Here is a 10,132-nt window from a genome sequence, read left to right as displayed (position 1 = left end):
ATTTTAGACCCCACAAAGCAAGAAAAATTGTCTGATAATGCAGTTGGTTGTCTAATTTTCTTCTTGCTTTAGTCATTGCACCACCTGTCTCTTTCTTCTTTTCCCCAATTCCACACTCATTTGATATTTGGTAGCCGTACTATGTTGTGACTGTGAGAGGCCACCATACATACACTATATTAAAGCAACATTTGCCAATAAGAGTAGAAGCTGTTTTACCAGGAAATTGGATAAGCTGAAACCCATCTAACCATTTGTGATAGCACAAAGCCATAAACTGATGTGTACAGGCCCATAGATCACAAAACCCAATGTAGCACAAACCCAATCCAACACAAGAAAAAAAAACAACGAAAAATTTCGTACCAATGCTTAACGCTTTGGAGCACATGGACAAAATATTCATAATCAAGAGATGAACACGTCCAACCATGCTGTTGCATCCTATGAATTAGTACAATGGCAAACTAAGTGAAAGACATTACACTACTTGATTATGAGAGCACTGAAGGGATATCTTCAAGGACAAGGTTATTTCATCTATCTTACCAAACTCTTTATATATATATATATATATAACACAACTCTTTCCATCTGTGTTTCCAACTCTTATCTTCACAAACCTCCACCACTTATTATCAATTATGCCAGAAGTACCCCCCCAAAAAAATGCCAGAAGTACACTATTACCACTTATCACCCATACATTTTGAAACAACCACAACGTTAATCAAATAGGGATATGTTAATGAGACATCTCTGGGGGAACAGGGAATTTAAGATCAACATGGGAGCGTGGAGTAGGTTGGGTCCAAAAGGGGGAACTCCAACATATTCAGCATGGCTTTCAAGGGGGACATGAATAGAAATCCAAATACCCAATAGTTGCAAGTCTGAAATTGATTGATACTTTATTCAATGGTTCTTATTTCTAGTGTTTGCACACGATAGTATGCAACACCTTATTACTAGAGTACATGTAACCAACGTTTGATCAACAACAACCACAAGAAGAGAGTTGGAAGTTGACAGGGGCCATGTTGCACATGTATGGCATCTGCATCGCCATGTTCATCATCATCTGCTGCTGCCCGAGTCCAGCACAAATAACTTGTTGCATGCTCTGCATCATCTGGTAACTGGTGTCACAGTTGCACTGAGGCACCATGCCTTGCAGCTGCATGCAACATTGCTGCTGCAGGAGAGCCATTGGCTGTGACATGAACATGGCTGTGGAGCTACCCATGCCCAACGTTTGCATCATGTACTGCCTATACGGATCCGTGGTGCCCATGGCTAATGTTGCTGGGAAATACTGCATAGTGGTGATTGCAGTAGTGGCACTTGCAGAAAGAGCAATTAAGGCAAACAGGGCAAATATCTTGGTGGTGTATGCTGCCATTGCTGATTCTACAGTACTAGCGTTAAACAAGATCCTAGATGGTGTAGACAATATTGTTGAGGGTGATGGAATGATGGTTGCCTTTGCCTAGGGGCCTATTTATACATGCTAGTAGCTGTGTAAGCTTGGAAAAAAATTGGCCTTTGCAAAACCACCTAGTGGACGCCACATAAGCTAGAAATCATGAAACATGAGAATTATTTGGACATTTATCCAACCAATACTTTGGAATATCTAAACAAAGATAGTTTTGCCAATGCTTTGGTGCGTGGAAAGAAAATATGTTGATAAGGCTGTGCCAGATTGCTTTGGCATTTTGCAAAGTTAAGTTAGCAGTTTTGTAAATTATGAGCTAGGTAAAGAATCTTTTAGAACTGAATTTGTATGGGACTTGTAGAATGTGTTACACAAGTCACAACTTACACAGATAACAATTAAGAGTATGAGTCATTGCCATATGTGAATGATTGAGAAGGTAAACTTGGATCTTTGTAAATGTACTTTAATAGCATACATACATATGCAGTTTGGCATGTATTTGGAGTTTTGTTAACAAGAATTGGAAGTAACGAACATTGCTATAAAGGGAAAGAAGTAAAGGAGAAACAAATTTTGGGTCCATCCCAAAAAATAAAGCAATGATTAGAGTTTGGCCATACTCTTTGCTATCCTACTTTCCATGTATCTAGTCCTTTATCTTACAAATAAAGAGAAATGAGGAAGTAAACATATTTCATGTATTCATATTATGACGAGACACATTTCTTAGGCAGACACTACTGACACTATGCAAGTATGAAGTTGCATTATTTTCAAATTTAACTATGTCATAATTATCCAGTTCAGAATCTTCATGCTTTTAGTTGCATTATAAATTGGGATGGAGAACTATACAATGTCCATGTTCATAATCTTCATGCTTTTAGTGCTATAGTAATAGAGTTGTTCCAAATATGATGTATAGAAATTTTCATCCTGGATTGAACAAACACTACTAAAAAACGAATTTCCTGTACGAGCCCCTCGTTAGATTCCAGACGGTCCATAAATGACCGCGTCTGGAAAAATCATCCTCCCATTTTTGCATGCGGACCCTTAAGAGGACCGCACACGAAAATCGATTTTCGCGTGCGGTCCTCTTATCATCCTCCCATTTTTGCGTGCGGACCCTTAAGAGGACCGCACGCAAAGCCTATTTTTATAGGCGGACCTCTCAAGAGACCGCATGCAAAAATAGAATTTCGCATGCAGGCATCTTAAGAGCACCGCACACAAAAATACCCTCCCCCTCAGGCATTTTTCCCTCTCAACCACTTCAAAAATTTCTATCTTATCCTCTCCAACTACTCATCCTTATCCTCATTTCTTCTATCTCTCTCATCTCTCATGGGCGGCGGCGGCGCGGCCTCGCACTCCCCCGGTGGCGGCCGGGAGCGGTGGCGAGCGGCGGAAGCGCAGCCTCGCGTGCAAGCTGCGACCGGGACCGGCAGCAGCGCGGCCTCTCATGCGCTCCCTGGCGGCGGCGCCCCTCGCCCGCCCGGATCTGGAGGCGGTGCCCCTCTCCTGCCCGGATCCGGCTGTGGGCGCCGGCGACGCGGCCGGGAGCGGAGGCGGGCTCGGGAGCCGGCCGCGGCGGCCGATTGCGGCGGAAGTGCGGCGACGCTGACAACGACGACGACGGATGACGGCGATGACGATGATGGCGGATGACGACGGCGACGACGACGACAACCACGAGGAGGACGTCAGCTTGGGTTAGGGTTTGAATATTATTTTTTTGGGGTTTTTTTTCGTGCGGGTGACATAAGCCACACTGATTTTCGCGTGCGGGTGCATCGTCCGCACGAAAAAAATCAGATTTTTGCAGACACTTTGGTGCAGACAGGCAGGAGATCCGCATGCGAAAACCCTTTTCGACTGCACGGAAAAATTGTTTTCGTAATAGTGAAAAAATCAACCCCACTCCGAAGCCATACAACAACTCACAAATTGCAATCGGGTTCAATGTGGTCTACCAATCCAGATGACTAGATTGTGATAAATCTAGGGTTACGGCTTCATAGAAGATAGAACTGATTCATATGCTCAAGTGTATGAGTATTGTTCATTGCTTGAGTAGATAAAAGTTCCAAGGACATGATTTTCAGTGAACTGGATGGAGAAAACTATTGCACATGTAAGATCAATATATTGCTGAAACAGAAAAGATCTATCGGACATGCTGGCAGGTACTAATGTACTATGAATAAACCATCCTAGCGAGTACTTATCTTGTTAACATGTTATATGTATACTAATATATGTATAGTGCCAGCTCATTGAACTCAAATACAACAACTATCGTTTGACATTTATCATGAATACTTTCAATGTGATCTTCCCTCAGCTAGAATGAAGTTTTCTTTCGCTCTCATGAAGTTACTCTACTAATGAGATGTATATGGTTGACAACTTGGCATGCATTTTCCAGTTTCACAACAATATGTTCATCAAGGTCCGCTTGCAACCTATAAGGGCTCTCGTATAGAAAAAAGTCATTTTTATAGTAGTGTCATAACCGGGGAGAAATATATACTACTAACACTATACCAAAATATAATAACTTTTAGCCGTGAATTATAGATAAGTATTTGTAAGGATTTGTAGCTAAGACTTATTTAATTTTGGAAGAAAGTACCTCTGTATTTAAATATACAATGTCCTAGGTATTATTTGTCTTTGGCATACAATTTTAACCACTACATGTATTATTAGAACATGGCGATAATATCCAACAGAACTATATATTATAGAAGTATTTATAAAAAAAATTGACCAAAAATGACTTATATGTTTGCAAGCTAAAGATTTTGAGAGCTATTGAAGGTAAAAAATGTAAAATTTTGACCAAATAAAGTTAAAAGTGTTATATTTTAAATATGGGGGGTACTTTCTTTTATATCGTCAATTTTTTACAACGATGATCATGAACTCTTCTATTTTGATCTTTGGACCATAAGGAATAATTACTCCTTCCAATTTGGAGATATTTAACCATTTGCCACATTTAGATGTGACAATTAACTTTTTGCCAGTGGACCACATATCATTGAGATAGGGGTGGCAAATAGTTATTTGCCAAATCTAAAAGTGGCAAATAGTTAAAAGCCCCTCCAATTTGTCCTCGCCAAGGATTATATCAGATCATGAGAGCCTCTTAACGTCTGTTTTTTTCCCTCAAACACACAGTAAAGTTAAGCTTCATTTCGTTAAGAAAAGAAGAGAAAGTAAAGAGGAAAGGTCAAACTCAAAGAAACCTCTAAAAAAACAACCATAACACTTCTACAAACACGCCAGACCAGTAGAACTAGACCACTATGATCAGCACATTACCAACTAGATTAAGCATCTAGGGCGAGCGACTGAAGAAAGAGCTCATGCAGTACATCATGTACAGAAGCTCCAGCCCAATACCATAAGCTACACTCATAAGGGCAAGGCCAATGTATATGGTAAAATGCATAACAAGAGTAGGCCCATCCACAGATAGCAATAGTTAAGGTAATCTCTACAATGGTACTGCTTGTTTGATGGAAATAAGGTGGGTCCCGCTGGGTCCCACGGGAGAAAAAGAATACAGATCACTCCTAACCATCTGCTTGTTCGCGCGAGTGAAAAAAATCCCCATCCACTGTTGCTCTGTCCAATCCCCATTTCCTCCGCCTCAGATCCCCAATTCCTCTCTTCGTCGCTCCGCTCGATCCCCAAATTCTCCCACAGCGCATGCAGAGCTCGATCCCCAAATTCTCCCACAGCGCATGCACTGGATCCCCAATTTCTCCGACGATTGCTCCTCCCGTGGCTGCGCCAACGTCGCTGCTCCTCCCGGCCTCCCCTCCTTCGGCTGTGACCTCGCTGTGCCGCGGCTTCGGTGCCACGTTGCCGCGCGCGGCCTCACCCATCGATGACGCTGCGTGCGCGAACTACTCTGGCCGTGACGCTGCCAACGCATGCTTCTCTGTCTCGTCCGCGCCACAAACTTAAAGCTGCTCTCAACCATCAGCACCTACTAGACGGTCACCGCCCTCAACTTCGCCTACATCGTTCGTGAGTTCTGTGTTAGAGACAAGGTGATTGATTCCGTGGCCTCTCCTTTTCCGTGTTGTGGAATCTCTTCTTGCTTTTGGTTTGCCAGGTGATTAAATTTATATCTGTTTGTGCAAGTGCTGCTGCTGCTACGATTAAATTTGTCATCAAATATGTGCAAGTGCTGCTACTACAGATTCTTTTTCTGTTTGTACATGTATGCATCATGTGAATCGTTGATTTCGATCCCGATGGAATTTTCATAGAGTGTTTAGTTGTGCTCCAACAGATCCGAAATTAAAAAAAAATGACAAAAAAAACATGATATTTTCAATATGACTTGTGCTTGACTAATTAAGGCAATGGTACTGGTACATTACTCTTAGTGCATGAAAAAGTAAAGAGTCTCAGTTACTAATAAGAATAAATTGGACGACTGAAAGAAAAATGGAAAAAAGAACACAAGTTTCATAACACAAATAAACTCTAGTTTTGTTGTTGTTGACCACCATATTTCTGCCAAATGTGCTCCATCAAATCTGCCTTTGAGACGTCGATGGGTTGTTCGATCGCGAATATTCATGTCTGTGTCTAGGACCTCTGCAAATCCATGGATTGGCCCATGGTCGAGTCCTGCTAGTTGTACAGAAGATTGTGATTGCTCATATGTGTTGTCGTCAGGTATGTCATAATCGTCTCTTTCATCCTCAACTATCATGTTGTGCAAAATAATACATGCATACATGATATCAGCTAGTTCATCCCTTTCCCAAAGCCGTGCTGGGTGGCGAATTATGGCCTAACGTTTTTGCAAAACCCCAAATGCTCGTTCCACATCTTTCCTTGCTGATTCTTGGCATTGTGCATACAATTTAGCCTTGTCACGTTGAGGTATAGTAATTGATTTGGCAAATGCAACCCACTCTGGATAAATATTATCAGCTAAATAGTGTCCCATGTTATATTCTGTCCCATTGACAGTAAATTGAACACTAGGAGCTCTTCCTTGTAGCACTGCAGTAAACAATGGTGACTGATCCAACACATTGATATCATTGTTTGAACCAGCAGCACCGAAAAATGCATGCCAAAACCATAGGTCAGCAGATGCAACTGCTTCAAGCATGATAGTGGGTACACCATAATCACCACGTGTGAATTGTCCCTTCCATGCAACCGGGCAATTTTGCCACTCCCAATGCATGCAGTCAAGACCACCCAACATGCCAAGGAACCCATGAGCCTCTCATTGTTGAAGTAAACACTGGATATCTTGTTCATTAGGCTTGTGAAGGTATTGCTGACCAAATATATGTCTAACACCTTGAACAAAATTTATCATGCATTCCATTGCTGTGCTTTCTGCAACCCCAAAAGTCTCATCCATAAGGTCAGTTGGTGTACCATATGCCAACATGCGTATGGCAGCTGTGCATTTTTGCAACGGTGATAGACCAACCTTGCCAAATGCATCTCTTCGCAAACGAAAATATGGAGACCAAATGCCAAGAGCTTCAACAATGTGCAAAAATAGATGCTTTCTCATGCGAAATCTTCTACGGAACTGATCATCGGTATATAAAGGATTGTCGGAATAGTATTTTGCAAACAATTTGTTGTGGTCGTCTTGGTGATCTCTATTGATGTACCTTCGTTTGTAGCCCCCACGATGATTAGAATGACCAGCTTGTTGTGCTTGCATTTGAGCTTGAAGTTGAGCTTCAATCTCATCTTCAATCTCAGCTTCCATAGGATCATTGATTTCTTCCAAAATCAGCTCTTCAAGGTAGTCACTAGAGCTAGAATCATCTGACTCACTAGATTGATGTGGTGACTCGCTGGACATTTTTTTTTTTGAAAGTGGGAAGGCTGTTGAGATGAAGTTGAACAAAATGAGAATGGGTGTTGTTCTGCTGAACTACATTACCTATTTGTAGATGATACATTTTACAACGACTAGATTTATGTCAGATTTTTACAACAGCTATATTTTGCTAGCTTTTGTCAATATTTTTTTGCTAGATTTTATCAACATCCCTCTTGCTTTTGTTCTCTATTAATTATTGCTCATATGTATTCAAGTGGAGAAAAAAAAACAGATTGGTCATGGATGGAAGGAAAAACATCAACACCAACTAGATCCATGTGAAAAGGTGATTTCTCAAGTACTAAGGATATTGTAGTTTCATTCCATAGCTGTAATACACAATATTTATACAAATTACCATAACATAGCACAATACAAATAGGTTCACAGTACAAGCATCAACACAGTACATAATTTTAATATATGACAAGAATACTGACATTATAAAATAAGCATAATTGCTAACATTGCTTGCTGGTCATTTATTCCTCAGCAAGTTCTCTAGCTAATTGGTCCAACACATTTTCATGTCTCTTTAGTTTTGCTTCACTGAAGGTTGATGTATCCTTCTCCATCAATTTTAAATACATTTGGTATTTTTCTGCCCTTGCCTTCTCTATTTTTGCAATCGCCTTCTCTTTTTTTGCTTCTGCTCCAATCAGTGTTGCTTCTGCTGCCTTTAGCAATGCTGCTGCTTTAGTTGTAATAGCTTCATGAAAGAGAACCATATTTTGACTTGGCTTATCCCCTAAAGGTGATGGTGCACCTTTTCCTTTTTGCCTCTGTTTTGCTGCCTTCTGCCCCTCAGGGCGCTTCTCTTTGCGCTCTGTTTCCTCCTCTGTGTCTTGGTTCGACGATGAAGTATATGCTTCTGATTCAGAAATCTTGTTCCTCTTATTATGGCTACTCTCTTCAAGGACTCTACGCCATTTAGGTTGATCTTTAAGATCTTTCCACATATACTCCAAGGTGAAAGGTTTTTGGTTGTTGTGCTTTTTGTACCATTCATGGGCTTTCTCCATTATCATATCATTAGAATACCCACTTGTGAAAGTAGTTCTAGCTTTAGAATAAAATCCACAGAACTTAGTGACATCTCTCTTGACATTGCTTGGGGTTCCTTTTGTTCCCATTGCTAGGCATATTGCTGTTGAACTCTCTAGCTACAGCCTTCTAATAATGTTCTGATTTCTTGTCATTGCCTTTGATGGAATCAACTGAATTGTTCAACCAAGAACTCATTAGTCGTATATTGTCATCTTCAGTCCAATTGATGCGTGTCCCTCTTCTTCCTTCTTCACTGCTATCACTTGCCTCTTCAACCTCAACTACTTCTTTCTCATTATGTCTTGTATGACATGGAGAAGCTGATCCATGAGAAGAAGTGTTGGCTGCAGCCCCAATTGAAGTACTATATTGCATACCAAACTGTGATCTATTGGCTGCAAATCCAAATGCTTGGTTAGATGAGTGCACCAGATTTTCTTGAAGTTGAAAACCTTCCAAGCTTCCTGGAGTAGGTTGCCCATAATAATCTTGTTGCTGAGCACCTTGAAAGATTGGAGGGTGTCGATATGGCTGGTAGTTGCTTGGAGGACCAAAAGGATGGAAATTTTGGAGAAAACTAGGTCTGAAGTTTTGGGGATAACTTGTGGGAAATTGGGTAGAAAGGGAGTTTTGGGCATCACTATTTGTTGCTTGGCTTGAGGAACCTTGGTTGAGGAGGTTTGAGAAGTTTCCTTTGAAAGGCTTCATTTAGTATGTGGGGAAACTGAATAGATCAAAAATTGTTGTTCATCTCACTTGTTCCTCCTTTTGTAGGCAGCAGAAGAATGCTGGAGGAAGGCAACGGCTAGGAGACCAAATGAGCAACTCAAATGGAAGAGCAGCAACGGCTAGTAGTACTCGTTACTGTGTTTAGTAACTGACATGTATATTTTATTGGTGTGCACAGAAAAACAGTAAAAGTATTGTATTTTATAGCTTTGTTGCTACACCTTAAGCTTAAGGTGTACTTTGGTTGCATCGGACTTGTGGTCTGACTCCACAATGCTAAATGCGTTGTACTGTAGCAGTATTTAATGTCTAAGGTTACTTTCTAGTGTACATTGTGGATGCCCTAAGAGCTCCTCCACTGCAATGATAACACAAGCACACCCATCAACAATTTCTTAAAAGGTAAGGCACACACATAAGAAAAAGCATGAACTAGAACATGAAATTACCTTCCAGACTAAGGGAGGAAGAGAAAACCAACCTAGGATACAATGTTAATGCGGCACCTCTGCATTTCTTGATGTGTCCCAGTCCTAGTCCTGTATGTCTATCAGTTCTCTTTCTCATTGCAAGTTAATCCAATTTTTAGGTATCACAAAAAATAAGCTTGGAAGGTGCACACTAGCTATTAAGCCAACATATATATGCACAAAATTTCCATCTCTTCCTTCCCTCAAGTAAGCTGATTTCTTTTTTTTTTTCTGAAATCCTAAGAAAGCATCTCCTTTCTTCTTCCTTATAAAGAGTGAGCACTGAATTAATTTGGTTGCATCTATTAGGTCAAGCAGTAGAAAAGATGCAGCACATGGTTTGTAATTGAGTGCAGACTACACTGAGACAAGATAAGCATTTAGTGTCAGAAAACTCCATATGAGGTCTACAACGATTCCAACATTTTGATCATACTATAAATTATTTACATTTGTTAAATTGTGACAATGAAAAGGAAAAAAAAAAGAGAAGAACGTGGCCATGCATGCACGGTAACAAACTGGGAAGCATTATCGGAGAACTGACACACA

At 40.7% G+C, this 10,132-nt stretch overlaps 1 long non-coding RNA gene across 1 annotated transcript; it reads left to right on the top strand.

The window, feature by feature from the left end:
* The first annotated feature begins 4,997 nt into the window (after positions 1-4,997).
* LOC127755914 (uncharacterized) lies at positions 4,998-9,438 on the top strand. The gene is made up of 3 exons (XR_008013067.1): positions 4,998-5,511; positions 7,550-7,620; positions 9,156-9,438. It is a non-coding gene; the product is annotated as an uncharacterized LOC127755914 (long non-coding RNA).
* Positions 9,439-10,132: the final 694 nt, after the last annotated feature.

The sequence above is a fragment of the Oryza glaberrima genome, chromosome 11 (assembly GCF_000147395.1).
Source record: "Oryza glaberrima chromosome 11, OglaRS2, whole genome shotgun sequence".
Classification (NCBI taxonomy): Eukaryota; Viridiplantae; Streptophyta; class Magnoliopsida; order Poales; family Poaceae; genus Oryza; species Oryza glaberrima.
Note: the sequence above shows the minus strand (reverse complement) of the source record. Positions and strands in the feature narration are given on the sequence as shown.